The sequence below is a fragment of the Drosophila teissieri genome, chromosome 2R, assembly GCF_016746235.2.
Source record: "Drosophila teissieri strain GT53w chromosome 2R, Prin_Dtei_1.1, whole genome shotgun sequence".
Lineage (NCBI taxonomy): Eukaryota > Metazoa > Arthropoda > Insecta > Diptera > Drosophilidae > Drosophila > Drosophila teissieri.
In genome coordinates, this window is record NC_053030.1 from 16,273,924 (window position 1) to 16,290,936 (window position 17,013).

Sequence of the window (17,013 nt, forward strand, 5' to 3'; positions counted from 1 at the left end):
GAAGACAGCTCGTTGTGTTTGCATTGACATTTGGTCCTCGTAGGCCATTGGCACGTTGCCTTTGCATTCGAATTAACAGTTATTTCTGGCACTGTTCCACCTCACCTCTCACCTCACCCCACCCTCTCTCCATCCACCCACCTGAAACGGCAAAAAAGCAGGTGAGCCAGGAGGTGATGCCTACTTTGCTGCTGCTTTTGGCCGGAGCTAATCTCAGCAACATAGCAATTTGGCCAGGAATGCACAATGCTGATTGCAATGGCCAAGGATTTGGGGGGAAAAGTATGGCAGAAAGGAGTGCGCCTTATGCAGCCATTAAATCGAAATTCCGAGCCAAACATCGATTCGGTTACCACAAAAACAATATTGAATATTCGCATAAAACATGGCAAATTCTCTCTGCAAATATGGCAACAATCTCTTGCCGGTAAAATGTAGAAATTCATTTTGGTTATGGATACCAGCTACACAAAAAAACAATTTTGATAAAGTCTTAAAAACGAACTACACAGAAAACACAATTTGGTTAAAGTCTTAAAATGCTGCATAAATAATGAGAAAAGATTCCAGAGCAGGCAGGAAAGTTAGCAGCTTTTCTATGAAAAAATAAAGGTGAAGTGAATTTATTTATGAATCTCTCTTTGTGTGCAAGGAAAAGCTCTTTCACAGACCTAAGAATAATACTTTAGGAGATCGGAGATAAGCTTGGGATAACACACATATCAAGTACTAAAATCAAATACAAGCACTGGGGGAGTATGGGAGAAATTATTTCAACAAAATTTTAATTAACAAACCAATTAGTTTTGTGTTTTTGTCCGAAAACAAAAAAAATGAAGGAGAGCAGATAGGCGAACTCAACTCGTTGGCAAAGTTATAAAAACAAGGCAGCAAAGGAAAACAATGGCAAACAAACAGCATTGACCCAAATCAACTTGAAAAGGAAGCATGTAAAAAGCAAATACGTAACGAAGGCGTAGATACAGATTCAGATACGGATCCAGATACGTACTCGTGTATGGAGAGAAGTTGGGGCTATCCGAGGGTTTGGGAGAAGTTCAAGCTTAACCGCAGGCCACAAGCTTTGGATCCGTTTTCCACATTGCAGCAGTCTATATGGCAATTTAGATAAACTTGTTCTTGCCGTTTTTGTTGTCCATGTGGCTGTGCTTCTTATTATTGTCGTTGTTGTTGTTGTTGTAGTTTTTGTCGTTGTTGTTATGCTGGCATTGACCAGGCCAAGAGCACCAGATGCTCACCGCAAACAGGCAAAAGTCAAGCCCCAAATGCAGGTCCTTGCGAGTTCATAAAACGACAATCTACTCGCATGGCAAAATAGAAGAAAAAAGCTGGGCAAATTTGAGCTGTAATCGACAGAGGCGATGGAAAGGGAAGGGAGGCTGGCTGTGGGTTGGGCCAAAGGATCCGAATTGCAGGTTAGACCACAGGACTTTGATTAGACCTTTGACCTGTGCTCGGGTTTTGCCCGCTTCTGGCAAAAATTGAAAGTGGAAAGGTTGCCCCGTTGATTTTTCTCAGCAAACCAAGCCAAAAGGGAAAATGATTTCGGTCTTGGAATAAAATCGATTTCGTGTAGCCTCTGATGTTGCCGAATCAAATTTAAATTGAAATGGGCGCTAAGGAAGTACCATTTTTGGTTTGTATAGCTACTTTTAAAGAACCATTTCAAATCATAAATCTGTCATAATTCTTGTTATTGATTATAGGTATAATTCTTGTCATTGATTATTGGTATAATTCTTGCTATTGATTATTGGTATAATTCTTGTTACTGATTAAAAATGTGTTCTCTATCTGTTGCAGGTAACTATATACATATATCGCGGAATTTAATCAAGGTCGTCGCAGTAAAGTGATGAAAAGCTGGCGAAAGTGCGCCATTACCAGCTAATGAGTCTTGCATCCTTCGTGTAGCGCCGTTCACATCATCAGGTCCTGAAAACAGCGTCCTTTTTCTTATTTACCCGGCCAACTCGAGCACCGCAGATTGCACGTGAAATTCGCAAATTATGCAATTAACCCATTTCCAGCGAGATGGCCACATAAAAGGTAACTGCAAGGCGCTTCCAAGGCAAATGAAGTGTGCTCGTGTGTGTGCGGTGTGTGTGTGTGGGAAATGGTATTGTGCGCCCTTTTAACTTTAAATAGCCGCAGGCAGGCAAATCTTTTTCATAAATTTGCACGGCAACTTTTTGGCCAAGGCCCAGGAAAAATCCACCGCAGAAACAATGGAGGTAAAAAAGGAAAATGAGACTGAGGAGCGGCAATCTCAGTTAAATTCAAACTGACGCTGCAATTAAGCATAATGTCCTTGCAGGGATAACGTTAAGTGGCGCGTGAAATTACATTAATCATTGAAGGGATTTTTACATGCAACGACGAAGGAGCCAACCGCAAAGGCTGTTGCACCTGAAGGTCCTTTTTTCGCCCACGTCCCTTTCTCCTTGCTTTTCGCTTTTCATTTTTTCGCCATTTCTGTTTGAGCGGGCGGATTGGGTGGCTGTGAGTTCTGGTCAAACAGCAGCTTATTTTGTGGGCATTTCTCCGACCGGGTTTTTTTCGTGTTTGTTTTTGGCAACCGGCGAAGGGGGGAATGAGTTGACTGCGGAGAAAAAGGTAATTTTTAAGGACTACAACGGGTGGAGGTAGTGTGCAAAAGCGACCAAGGCGAGTGTGTTCGAAACGTTACTTAAACTAATGAAATTACCCATTTTTCTTGGCAACTTGGCAGAGGCCAAGAAGATGTATAGCACAGTCGATTTTTCGATCCATTTGATTTGTGTTTAGCAAACGTTGATACAGTATATGAAATACCTCTTTAAAGGCTTCTAATTAAATGCAACTCCTTTATTGTGCCAAACAATGCAGGCTTTTTACATTTTCACTAAAACAATACAATACATAACAGAGAATATTGTAAAATGGAAATTACATATTAAAAAACAATCATCAATTAAAAAAAACACTTTAATGCAGATAAAATCGCTTAAAACTGCATTAAATTCATTCAGTTAAGAAATGCGAAAGCATTTGCTTGAAATGTTTGCCTTGCATACACAGAGTTATTGATGTTTGCAATTCGGACTTGGTGCATTCAAGAACACATTGCCACAGCTGAGATTCCATTTGTAAACATTTTGGCAATCATTCATTCTTCAATTTCCCAAATTGGCCCTCAAATGTAGGCAGTACATAGGACATGCCCCTTTTTCCACAGATGCATTGCACACTCCACTCTCGCGGCATAATCAAATTTTGCAGGCAAGCAACAATTTCATTTTGCAGCCACGCCGCCCTATGACCCTAAATTTTATCCAGCTGGCCTTACTTCATATTTTTTGCCAACCTTTTCAGGCCACGAGTCCGGGAAATAGAAAACAAGGGCGAAGGACCAAAGGGGGGTGGTTCGGTTAGGCACGAAGTCCTTGAACTATGCAAATTTCGGAACGAAACTGGGGAAAATTGGTGGGGCGCCGAGCACAACGCATGATGCAAACTTTAATTGCCGCGAATTCTGCTGCGGAAATGGATTTTTTGGCGGCTGTAACTTGATAATTGATTGCTCAAAGTAAGCAAAGACCAAAAAAAAAAAGGAGGAAAAATAGAAACGGGGAACCTCAAAAGGAAGGGCCTTTTTGATCAAAGCAACTCGTTCTGCCCGTCAAGCAGAATTCCATTTTGCACTTCGCCCCAAAGGAAAAGCAAACACATTTCAATTAGCGCTTCCCGTTCCCCAACGAAAGTGCAACCCCAAAACAAATGCACAGGGGTTACTTCTTGTTGGCCCTGGGATTTGCTGGCATTTGCAGATTTAAAGCCGCGGAGGGCAGCATTTTTTAGAGCTTCAGCAGCGGATTAAATCGGTTATGACAAATAACTCCATAACTCCAAGCAAAAAAAACCGAAAATGTTACATTTTATGTATCAACAAAGCTGTGCCAGCGCAGCTATTACTGAATTCTCTGGCATGCAGAGCGTTAATCGGAATGCAGGTTATAGATTCCAAATTGTTGTAGATTCCAAATTGGATTTCAGCAATCGGATCAGGAAGTATATTTTCACAGTTAGTGCGGGCATTAGTCAGGAAACTGAAATACTGAACTGAAATACGAAAATCCCAATTATTAGATTTGTCTAAAATGAGTTTATAGGGAAATAGTTCAAGGTAATCAACAACTCCACTGTATACTCCACTCATGTCATTTGAATTTGTTTAAGCTTGGCAAATAGGTAAGATGCAATAGCTATATTTACAGCATTTGTAAATTTTAAGCTTCTGTGGCGAAATGAAGTGCGAATGCGCCACAAACAGGCTTCATTTTCAACCAAAACCCTGAAGGGGCTTTTAACGGCAGTCTGGGCGTTCTTTTTTCCATTTCTGGGCTCCTGGAAGTCCTGTGGCACATACGTATGTACTTAAGCCCATGTATGAACTACTGACTTTGGCTTAGGAGAAAAAAAAACATTTGCGGCTCTCCGGTTGATGATGACGTTGATGGCATTGCTGTTGTTGTTGACAAAGCACAAAGTGCAGCGTGCTATAGAAAGGAGCACCTGGTCCAAACACATAAAAAGGCATGGAACAGGTAGAGAGTTTTTATTATGTCACACAAGTGCTTCCTATGACACACAACTTCCTGGTTAAGGTGCAGCACAAACACACAGAAACACTGAAGGGAGTGCCGTAAAAGCAAAGCTGAAACAAGGACAGCTCCTTGTTTGTTTGGCTGCGTGATAGTGCACTGAGAAAAAGGGTTCCAAATCAAACCTCAACTTTAAGAAGTATTTCTTATAAACAGGGAGATTTCCTAATGATGGATATAGTTAAATAAGCAGACAGGTAGATTTATTTTTATTGCACTCAAACCAAGCTCTTCAGCATTTTTGAATTGCTCATTGTTTGTCGGTTTAAAATCGGTGTACCCATCATAGTGTTAGTATTTGTTAGGTGTACTAACGTGCATGAGCAACTGCCAAGAAGACTAGAAGAGTCCATTATGAGTTCTACGCCTTCTGGCAGCAAAGTTCTTGGCTCCCCCTGTGGCCTTGCTGAACTACTAGCTGATATGCATTTTCGGCTGATTCCGGTGGAAAGTGGAAAGTTGTGCGAAAACTTTAATTTTCTTGCCAGCGAGTTATCAATTGCCAGCACACGAACTCTCGAGTCGGAGTCGAGTCGTTCCGCATGGCGTATACTTAATGCCCGACTCGAGCGACTACAAGAAGCTTTTCCACACTCACTTAACCCTTTCCACTCTCCACTTTCCACTCTCCACTCTCCACCGCTTTCCCTCCAATCAGCGACCACATGAAATTCGAAACATTCCCAACTGCTACTTACATAATTGCGAACTCCCCGAAATCCCTTCGTCCTGCCGCAGCGACCTAAACTGTTGCCAAATTTCCACCGAACTTCATCAAAATTCCAATTAGCGCTTACACTCAATTACAAGGCGCAAGGAAGCTGCCACGCCCACTTGACAGGGGCGGCCAGCGAAAGCAAATACAAAACACAAATACAAAACACCGAGCACTGAACACAGCAGCTCAGAAGCACAGAACCACAGAACACAAAAGGCGAGTACATTAAAAACTTTGCCACGAAAATTGCCAAAGATTTTGGAGTGGAAAGAGTTTTGGCAAATAGAAATAGGAAATGGAAAGTTTCGGCAAGTCGGAGTGCGCGGAAAAGCAAATGGGAAAACCCTTTTGTTGCGCCTAGTTAAAGTCCTTTGGCAACATTTTAAAGTCAAGCCAAACACAGCAAATGTCGTTAGTAGAGGGGGAGTGGGTGGGGGAAGTGGATGCCGAATAATATTGACGCGCAAAAGGATGTGGCAAAGGACTTTCGAGGAGAAAAGCCAAAGCTGCCGCAGGATATTGAAATTCATGTGTAATTATGAACACAAGCCCAGACTCTCGCACAAGGACCCTTCCGCATCCTTTTGTAATTGTGGAGCCTGCCGCACAATCCTGAAACAATTCTAGCAGCAAATGTGACTTACACACACCGCGCCCACAAAAGCCTGTGCACACCACATCACACAACACCACACCATGCCACACACCCATATAGATTCATCAGCCAATGGGGAAATTAAGCGAAATGGAAGCGCAGGCTGTAAGACAGCCCCCCAATCTCCTCAAGTGATTTCATCAACGTAATACGATAAATTTCATAATGAAACGATGGGTAATTGCCCCATGCCCGTGGCATTGCCACATATAGTTCGGTTGAGTGTGTGTGTGTGTGTGTGTGTGTACATATCATTTTGCATCTTTACAAGGCATTTTGGGCCATCGAGGGTTGTTTTCGGAAAGTTAAATTGGCTTTGGAGTTTGATTAAAGAAAAACATTAGCAAAATTATGTATTTTTGTAACGTGTGTAAGCAAATATGCGAAATTGTTGAGGGCTAATGCACAGAAACTACAAATCAGCATTTTAAAACGAGGTATTTCCATATGTACAACATACTTGTAATTCAACCTTCCCAAAATATCTACTACTATGTACTCTTTTAATTGGCTTTAAAGTTGTAAGCTACAGCAATACAATGTTTAATTTACGAGGCAAATATAAATAACTTAATTGAAGATGTCTGTGCAGTTACCACCTAAAAAATACTACTTAATAAAACACTTCAAACACATCTGTTTTCAACTATTTAAAAAAATAATAACGATCTGCAAATATATTGAGATTTATTGTATGTTACTTCATTTACTTTACATTACACACAATTCAATTGTTCATTCAGCCAAATTTTTACTCTCCCTGTTTTTTTTTATTCGCTTCATTGGCAAAAAAATATTCAAATAAACCGATCACAAATATATGAAACACCTTGAGCACATTGCACACATTTGCATACACGATATGCGGAATGTATTTATAATATTTTTAAAACTTTCCAGGTGAAAAAACGCCCGACGGCTTTTTACGAAACCAAACGCGTTTTGTTTTTATTTTGCTTTTCGGGGTGTTACATTTTTTATGCGTACGCATCAAAATTGTTTTCATTCCATTTGCAATAAAAATATTTCGTTGTCCCCATTTTGTTGGTGCCTCAGTAATTGTTTTATGTCAGCTGCGATGCAGAGCGCCAAATTCAAATGCAATAAATTTTTATTAATTTCTTTGTGTTTCGTGTGTTATGTGTGTTTGCGTGTGTGTGTGCGGTGGGTTTGTGTGCGCTGTGATTTTAAGCAATTTGTTAAAGCAAATATTGAAATAAATTTGTATCCGTGTCAGCTTTGTGCAGCGCTCTCAATGTTTATTTGCTCTTGCGATTATGCAGCCTTTGATTTGATTTATTTATATGCACGAATAGCTTTGATTTATGGAAATGTCCGTCACTTATATTTCCCCCCTCCCCTTCCGCCGTGGATTATGTGGCAAATTATGTTGTTAGTTTTCTCACTGGCTGCTCTCAATTCTGATGCAAATTACATATCATTTTCGCATCGAAACTGTACGATCTAATATCATATTAACCATGTAGCTTTGGTTTGTGGATCTTCGCGAGCTGAAAAAGCCTCGCAAAAACACTCACAACTTTGCCATACAGTAATTTCCTGTCAAACTTTCGGCATTGTAATTGAGTGTAAAAGCAAAACTTTGCCTACTGCCGGGAAAAATGCGGGAAAACCGTCCTGTCTTAGCTCTTGTATCTTAACTATGTTGCCAAAGCCAAAAGCCGCAATTGAGGAAGCTACTCAAAAAAAATAAACAAAAATAGGGAGAAAACTTCCATAAACTGTAGCCAACACAACAATAGTTGGAAAAGCGGTTGGGGGAGGACACATATGCTGCGGCTTGAATTTATGAAGCTTTTGTTTTCTTGTTTACTTGCAACGAGCTCTGGGCAAAAACAAAAGAGAAAAATATTATACCAAATTATGGTTAGAGTTTTAACTTGTTTATTACGCGAAGGAAGATCTCCATCTCCATCTCCACCCAGCAGCAGCAGCAGCAGCGTTTCCCTTCACCGCCACTTGAAACAAGTTTTTTAATTTAATTTTCATGAAATTTCATGAATATTTCTTTCGCACGTATCAGCAATCTTTTATTAGTCTCAAAAGTTTTCTTTCGGCAGCCAAGTCTGAGTTAAGCTCTTCAGTCAACACATCTGCGGCGAGTCTGTGGAAAATTTGCAATTAAAATGCAGGGAAAAGTGGAAACTCGAAGTTGAAAGAGGTCGGCAGATGGGGCAGGATGCTCGAAGTCCTTAATTGTCGGTTTGGTCTTTGGTTTACATATATGAATATGAAATATTTATTGAGTAATTAATGACTTGCAATTTGCGAATTTGATGGAATGATAGATGGAGGAGAAACACTTTTCAGTCGCTGCTATTACGGAAGTAATATTATTGAGCATTGGATTGGATGAATCTTTCCCACTAAACTGATTTGAAATTGTACTTTAAACTAGGCAAGCTAAAGTCAAACTTTACCCAACTGAAAGCATTATCCTTTAGTCAGGGAAAATGCCATACAATTGCTACAAATTGCATTCGCCTGGCTTTGCTTTGTCCGCGGAAAGTGGGATACATGTGGAGTGCGGGGAACGGCTGGCAATTGTACGCCAAAACATCAGCCTAAACAACATTACAACATGCATCATCAACATAATCAGCAACAAGCGCGACTACAACAACGCTGGAACGACGATGATGTGGGCGGTATTTGGGTTTGGGTTTGGGTTTGGGGGCACAGGCGGTGGGGGTGGGGGTGGCAACCTGGAGCTAGGCATCGCATGTCGTGTCATTCAACCGATATCGCTTGATCTGCGGGGGGCGGCGGAGCGGCAGGGGGCGGGGTTACCTAGTTCGTGGATAAATTTAGACATGTGCGTGCCATGCTCGACTTCATTATCTATCTGCCTTGGTTCTTTTCGCTTCCTCTTCTCGAGCACTGGCAGAAAATGCTAGCTATCTCTTAAGATGGCGCCTTGAAGTATGCTACAGTCTATTGGGAAAGTGGAGGTGCTAGGAGTGAATGAATAATACGAATAGACAAAAGTATAAGCGATCTTTACTTACTTGCAATAAACTAGAAGTGTTTCTTAAAGTATGAGGGATTTGTTCTTGATTTTTACGATTTTTCCTTGCCTTTTTCCTCACTTCAGTATGTTTCCTCTTTTTTCGCGGTGAGTTTTCCACTCCCCCACTTGACTGCCTTCTTTGTGTGTGTTTATCTGCGTATTAAATTGCAAGCTCGTGCCTTTCCCTGTATTTGTTCTTTGCATCCATCCATTGTTGTTGCTGCTCTCGCTCTCGGCTTTCTCCTGCTCAACTTTCCACTTTCCATCTCTCTCCATTTCCCCACGTGGCTTCTTCCGCCGCCTTTGTCATTTCTCTGCCTTTATTTTTTATTTTTATCCGCACGTGAGTCTTGCGAGTCCATTTCAGTTTACTTAGCCTCCGCTTTATTCGCAGCCCCTCTGCCTTAAATTGTCTGCTATAAGTTTTATTATCTCAGCATGTTCCGATGGAGGAAAGATAGAGCAGAGAGATAGAGAGACAAATAAACGTAAAAATAGTCTATCTATGTCAGGACGATTGATGGGCACGAATAAAGTTGATTTATAAATGATATCAACTTGAAAACAACGGCCATGTGCGTGAGAATTAGGTGCATTTATCTCCATACATCATTCTTATCGACGTCAATTAATCCGGCGCTTAGCATTAGGATCTGCTAGATTTATAAATAAAAACAGTAAGTTCCAAGTTAATAAATAAGTCAAGGCATTTTTATTAGTTCCAGATACAAGCACTTTCATAAATATATAAAAAGTAAATACCTAAGCGCCTTATTAAATTCTGCGAAAGCATTTTCCGGCTTGAAATCTCCTTAATTTCGTCAAGACAACTCAATCTCGCCGCCTGGCAACATCTTCAGCCGAGTGATCTGAACACAGTGTTTTCCTAGCTGAGTTCGTGTGTCACAGGAATAGGGCCAACAGCAGGATGTGGCCAGGACACAGACACACACACTCACACACTTACACACTTACAACAGAAGGAGCAAATGTCGCCTGCGACTGACTTGATTGTCTTCTGCCATTCGGACTGGTGGAGGCCTAGGAAATTTGTTGCTCCTCCAGTTTCCATTTTACTTGGGGAGTTGAGGCGAAACGTTCATGCCATGCATGACAATTTTCCGGGGGTTTTCCAGGCGGTTCCATACACACATACACACTTGCACATACAGACCAACTCACCCGCTCACACGTAAATTTCATGCAATTTGTTATGTTTTATGTGAGGGGCTGTGATGTTACGCCTGGGAATCTCAAAATGACAGACTTCAATTTATACAATTTATTTTATTAAGTCAAACGTTTGTCTCTGCTGCCTCTGTCCCGCATTTTTTCCCGTCTCTTTTACTCCTTCGGTGTGTGGCTGCCCGTATGAGCGTTTTATTAACAAATTGATGAAACAATTTCCGCAGCGTTTAATATACGAAGCCAATTTTTATCTCTTTTTCTGTGCTTTATCCATTAACTTTTTGGATTTCCGTTGTATAAAGTTCATAAAAAGTGGGTAGGCAGGGAAAAAATGGTAGCCTTTTTTTTATTGTTAAACGAATGGACGTTAAGATTATAACCGATATTTCATTTTAAACTCTTACAAAATTATACAAAAATACACTTATGATATATTTCACAAGTTCAATATTTTTCTTAGATTTAAAATAAACTATGCCTACAATTTCCCAGCATTGTGAAATAAGTTGTTTATAAACATGACTCTTGCATATATAGGGTATATCTTCAACCATAATTACAGAGCAGTCCAATAGCCATTACATTCCGTCCCTTTATGGGCACGTTAAATTTTCATTTTCAGTGCCTGCACATAAAAATCTACGAAATTGGCAAATTTCAATTGCTCCTGGACCAGGAGCAGCATCGCATCGGGATGGGGCCAAGGGCCAAGAACGGCGGGAAGGACCAAGGAGCAGGCCATCATGGCCACCTAAGCGCCCATATAAATCTCAATTTATGTTGGCTATTTAGAAATTTCGGGCACGCAGCAGCCATTTCGACTTAGGGCTCTCCGGATAGCCGGACTGTGTGGCATTTCTACGCTTTAGGCCTCAAAATTATTGAATCTAATTAACTTAAATGAAATGAATGAAGAGCGAGCGGCGCAAGGACTCGTTTAATTTATGGATGTGTATATAAATTCATTTGAAGCTCTTTAATTGCTGCCAAATGGGAAAACGTTTTCATGCCTGACTAACTTCGGCATTTACTCGTATGTACGTATGTACATGTGTATGTCTAAGGGCTGCTGTGTATGTGTAAAGCCATTTTGGGTTGAAGGTCAACAGATTGATTGGGGGGATTAGGCACCAAGTTGGCTTGAAGCAAGATGCGGTTTTTGCCCTGTGCTGCTGTGTTGCTTATTGAAAATCGTTGGTTACTTTCTGAAAAAGCGGTAGAAATGCGGCAAGGGTGGTGTTTTTCGGGGAAACATGGCCAAAGTTGTCTGAAATTGATGGGATAACAAAATTGTACTGATACCTTGTAATTAATCATGGCAAATGGGTTTGGCACGAACGCAGGGGGTTGGGGGATGGGGGAATGTTTCTAATATTTATAATGCGATTTAGGGCAGATTAGGGAATTGTGTACAGAGTTGATGGCTTGGAGCTTACCAACAAAAGAGGGATTCGCACCCTTTACTCGAAGATTTTGGTAGATAGCAAATGAAAGCGGCTTAAGCTTGTTTTTAAGGATGTTAATATTTCAAAGGAAGCACTGAGGCAGTGTTATTAAAAATCAATACAGAAAATTACTGCGTAAAGCTGTGACGGCTTATTGTACCAATATACCTTTATAAACTACATTAACTAGTCTTTACATTTTTTGTGTTAAATCTGGATTTTCTTCTGGTTTTTCCTTGAATTTCATTTCAAATTACTTCCTGCATTAGCAAGCAATGCTGATGAACTTGTCAGAGGAAACTTCGAGTTCCGTTTTCACCTTTTACCCTTATTTCAAACAGAATTGTGAAGTATCCTGCCCCTGAAACCTTTTCAAACGATTGATGCTGCGTCTGCACTGTTCCTGACATATTCGATACAAGGAATAAATTCGGGAAAATTCGCCTCAGGTACACATTTCTTTTTGTGTGCCCATCCTGATGAGAGTTTTCCCAATCTTTTCCCTGTTTAAATCAATGCGGAAAATTCACAACCAACCCTTCATTTGCACAGGAAGCCGAGCAAATAGCTTCAGGCAGACTGTTGGCCTAGACCAAGGCTATTTAACTAATGAAGTAAAACCCCAAGTCTCAATCTCAGATTTCTTGTGCAGTTGTCACCCACCAAAAAGTGTAAAAAAAATCATGAAACGTCCAAAAATTGCTCCCCCCAACCAGGGAGAAAGACAGAAGAATTTTGCCAGAATCAGCATAAAAAGTGTAAAAGGTCGCCGCTCAAATATGGCCCTCGGGTCTGGCCAAATAAAATCTATAAAAAAAAAAGGAAAAAAAAAGGGTGGGAAACTTTTACGCATCGCAGCACAAAGTGACCCTGGCAAGGAAGTCTTTGCGCAAAGGACACCCAAATAAAAAATGAACGGAAGAGCAATCGTGGAGAGAGGATCTGAAGAGGAAAGTAAGCCGATACACTTTGCTGTGAAAGTATCTCAACCAAAAACTGCCCGAAAACTGAAATGCGAACGAGAAAACTTTTTAATGGATTTCCATGTTGATAAAATTATCACAAAGCAGCAGAAAAGCTCGAAGGGAGAAACTCTGTTAAATGGCAACGGACATTCTGATACTCTAAACATAATTATAAAGCAGTTGTATGCAAATACCAAGTTTACGCGGTACTTGAAATAAAACTAAGCATTTTTCAAAGTAATATGTTAAGTATGCCATTTATATGATACTGAATATTTGACAAACCCATTTACAGCAGAGTATATCGATATGAAGGTCTCAAGAAGTATTTTCGGCCATATTTTATTTTTGTTATCGCTCGACTTGGAGTTCTGTTTTTGCTGTTATTTGGATCTGACAGATTTGCTCGGCTTAGGATGCGAATTTACAGCGAAGTGTTCCCCTTTAGCTCACCTTAACACCCAGCCAACTCCCAGCCGGCAAGAACCCATCATTGGGCATTCAATCAGCCTGTCGTCGAGTCAGTGAATCATTCACCGACTGCGTACTGGTTGGGGAATAACTTGGCTCTCCGGTGGGGTGTGAAATTTGAGTAGGCAATTTTAATAATTTAAGTAAATGATCCATCACCGTTACAGTTAATCTATCAAGGAGAAAGGAGAACTGAAGGTTTTTCTTGCCATTGCTTTCCTTTTTAACAAATTGTCTTGTTCGAAAGTTTTTTTTTCTTTGCCCACAAAGAACGCAAAAGAACGAAAAGAACATCGAATGAGATAAAAAGTGACGGGAAAAATGTTGAGAAATGTTTTTGCTCCGATAAGAGAGAATTTTCTGGCTATTAGTATTTAAAGCGTCAGGTCATTTATATTCATTTGACTGCAAAATTTAACGGGCAGGGACACAGGCATTGAGACCAAGCAGCGCTGATGGATAATCTTAATATCCTTGAAGTGGACAAGCCAACAGAAAGGACGAGATAACAGATGAATGGCTCTGAAGAAAATGTTTTCTATACAATTATTCCTGGATTTATTGCTTCATATCTAATGTTCTCAGCTTATCAGCAATATAAAAAAAATATATATAAATTTAATAAGAAATACGTCAGCATTTAACTTTCTTGCAAGCATATTGACCTTTTAAAGAGCCAATTTCTTATTATTCAAATTGGTTGCCAAGTAACTTGTGACCCTGACCATATATCTAAAGATTTCCCCTCGATTTTCATCCCATCAAGTTTTGGCAGTTATTTCCCTAAGAAGCCCCACTTCAATTTTTGATGCCCAGCCGTAAGTTTTTGAACAATTTTTGAGTGCTGCTGTTTGGCAGTTCCTTTTCCAATTTTATGCAAATTTATTGTTGTTGCCGTATTTTACGAGTTTTTGGGTTCCTCGTTGTCGTCGAGTGGTAAATCACTTATTTGAATAAGTCAATTTCATTCCATTCATTCCACTCGTCCCTTTTCTCAGGACCCGAGCTCCGCATCAAACATCAATCTTTATGTGAGGCGGTGGGGTTTGCGGGCGCAGACTCAGCTGCAAAATAGTGAAAGCCGCTTTACGGACTGAAATTCTATTAAAATATTTATGCAAATGCATAAAAAAAATAAAGAAAAATAAAAAAAACGGAGGAAAATCTACGAGGCAGCGACAAGTGAAAAGCTCTCGATCTGTTTCCCGCTCTCCCCATTTTCCCATTTCACATCCGCTTTTCCATCGCCGCTGCTGCGTATCTGCGTGAAAAATGTTGAACAAACGATTTTCATAATCGATTTTCATGTCTGCCACGGCAAGGCCTCAATGGCGGTTGACAAGGAAGGGGGGGGCGAAACGCTTGTCAACCTTTATCAAAAAAGGGATCCACAAAAGTCAGAGGGCGGGAAAAACCCCAGTCCCAGTCCCAGCCCATCGGAAAAGCCAAGGAAAAGCGTAGACAAATGCGTTGTGCGTCTGCTGACAATATATCAACATGTGGCCAAGGACGGGCACAATCAGACGAGGCAGCAACGCGGATATGCAAAGACCACCGACTTTCGGCATTATCGAGGCTCTACTTTAAGCTGCACCAGAAGCCGTAAGGACAAACAGAGGGGCAGATGGAGTCCAGTAGTACTTCCTACTTCGCAGATCGCCCGAGCGCATCTAATCGATTCGCCTGAGGTATAAAAAGTGGCAAAGGGAGGAAAAGCTAAACTACAGTCTACACCGAGAGAAAAGTTACTGCTGTCTATAGCAAAAATGTTGAAATTCATCTCAGCTAAAGTCAAAATATTCATTGGCAGTGCTCTATGAATATTGGCTTTGACAATACTACTTACGCATACTCTAGTTTTTTTCTCTGTGTAGCATTTCTACAACGTATTGTTTTCTAGTCGTTGTTGCTTCTCCGTCTCCATCTCCGTCCCCGAGTTCAACTTCTCAATGGGCTTGTAACCCATTGAGTGGGTGTATCGCATGTGACAATAGTTGTGTGAACTTTACAGGACGAAGATTAAGGACCAAAGAACGAGGGATCCGAGACCCGGGCAGCACCAGAGCAAGTCAAGTGGGCAGGAGGCTGGGCTGTGGGGCGACTTAAGGCTTAACCAGTGAGTGAGTGCCACCAGTTGGACTTTGCCGTCTGGCACTTGGCGAGTGTTTAAATCATGGCTCTCAGTTCTCAGCTTTTAGCTCTCAGTCTGCTTTCTTTTTGAACTGCAACTGTTGACGGGGCCAAAGGCCTTGGCTGAGTGATGGCTTGTTTGTGTTCCCCTTTTTTTTCGACTGGAACCACAGACTGTAAAAACTTGCAGGATCCTTAATCATTGCTTTCATCGCGTTTTTAGGAATGCGGTGCAGATGTCTATGGAGATTCTCTCATAGATTCGCTTTTATCGACTTTATTAGGCTCCTTAAATTTAATCCAAAAACTTCTCCCCTTAAAGCTTACTTAATGTTTCAAAAGATGTCTGTATTTCAAATTAAACTTGCTACTCAATCTCCAATCTCTTGGAAACTTGGCTGTCCACCGCTAATTACCAGAAGCCGAATTCGAAGCTACAATTTACGCGTTTATCTCTGACAGGCAACCACCGCAGAGGGGGCCGATAAATGAGGCGTCACTGTAGGAGGCATTTCCATAGAATGTGTATTACATAATGAAACGCTGATAAATTAAACAGATTTGTTAGACGCCATCTCGCCTGTCGCCTTCGGCGATTTCCATCAGCCAGGACACCGACAAACCAAAACCAACCCCCTCCCCCCCGAAAGTGTTACCACCGCCTGCCGACCGCCTAATCCTTCTTGATTTCGGCTTAAGGAACCCACAGGACAGGATAGGGATCCTGGTATCCTTGGATCTAGACCACATGCCGTGCGGGCGGTGGCGACATGGGCCGCTGCCTTCAGTGCTTTCAATGGTTCCGGATGGGTGGTTCCGTGGGTTTGCCTGCAGCTAAGCTTATTGAATTTCGTCAAAATTCTGACGTACGTTCGCGTGTATCGATTCGCACAAAGGCGATATCCTTTCGGCTCCCCTTTCCCCATCCGGCTCTTGTGGCTCCGCTGATTTAATCTAAATTAAACTGCACGATATTCGTTTAATTATATCCTTTTTGATGTTTCTGTGTGTGGCTGCTTTTGCATGGAACGTAAAAAGCTGCTCTCATATTAATTATGTGCCCGATTCAATTACGGGTGGTGGTGAGGAAGTATCCTTGAAGTTCGTTTAATTAGGCTAAGCACTCAGTGAGAGTCGGGACACAAAGGCGGAAGTGAAAGACTTTTTCCAACACCCTTTGTGCTCAACTGTACCCAATAAATGTAATTTGTGTATTCACCCCGCATTTGTCATTCATAATTCAACTAAAAAAACAAAAAAATAAAAGTTACGCAAATAACAGCAAAACAATCAGAGAAATGCGAACTGATAAAAACTGAGAAGACAAAAAATGTTGGTCACGTAACCTCCTTGTTTGCCAGCTCCCAGAATCCCAACGAGTTCGCTTCTCTGATTAAAAAGTTGGGCACAAGAATATTTTTGCATTATAGGCGAAAAGATCCTCGCGCCAGGACCTGCACTCGCCTTTGGGGTAATTTATAAGGCAAGCCACACAAACACTCGACGCGAAAAACTCAGCTCTCGACACGATTCTCCTTCCGAATTCTCAGCTCTCTCCTCAGTGCTCCTCAGTTCTCCTCAGTTGTCCTTAGTTCTCCTCAGAGGTCTCCTCAAAATTTTACGCGCCTTGACTGCTAAAGTGGGCGCTGGAGGGGGCGTGGCAGGACCTTCTCACTTTTTTGGTCTTTGTCACAGTCAGGGACAACGAGGTCTGCGTCTTTTGCATGGGGTGGTGGGTGGTGGGGG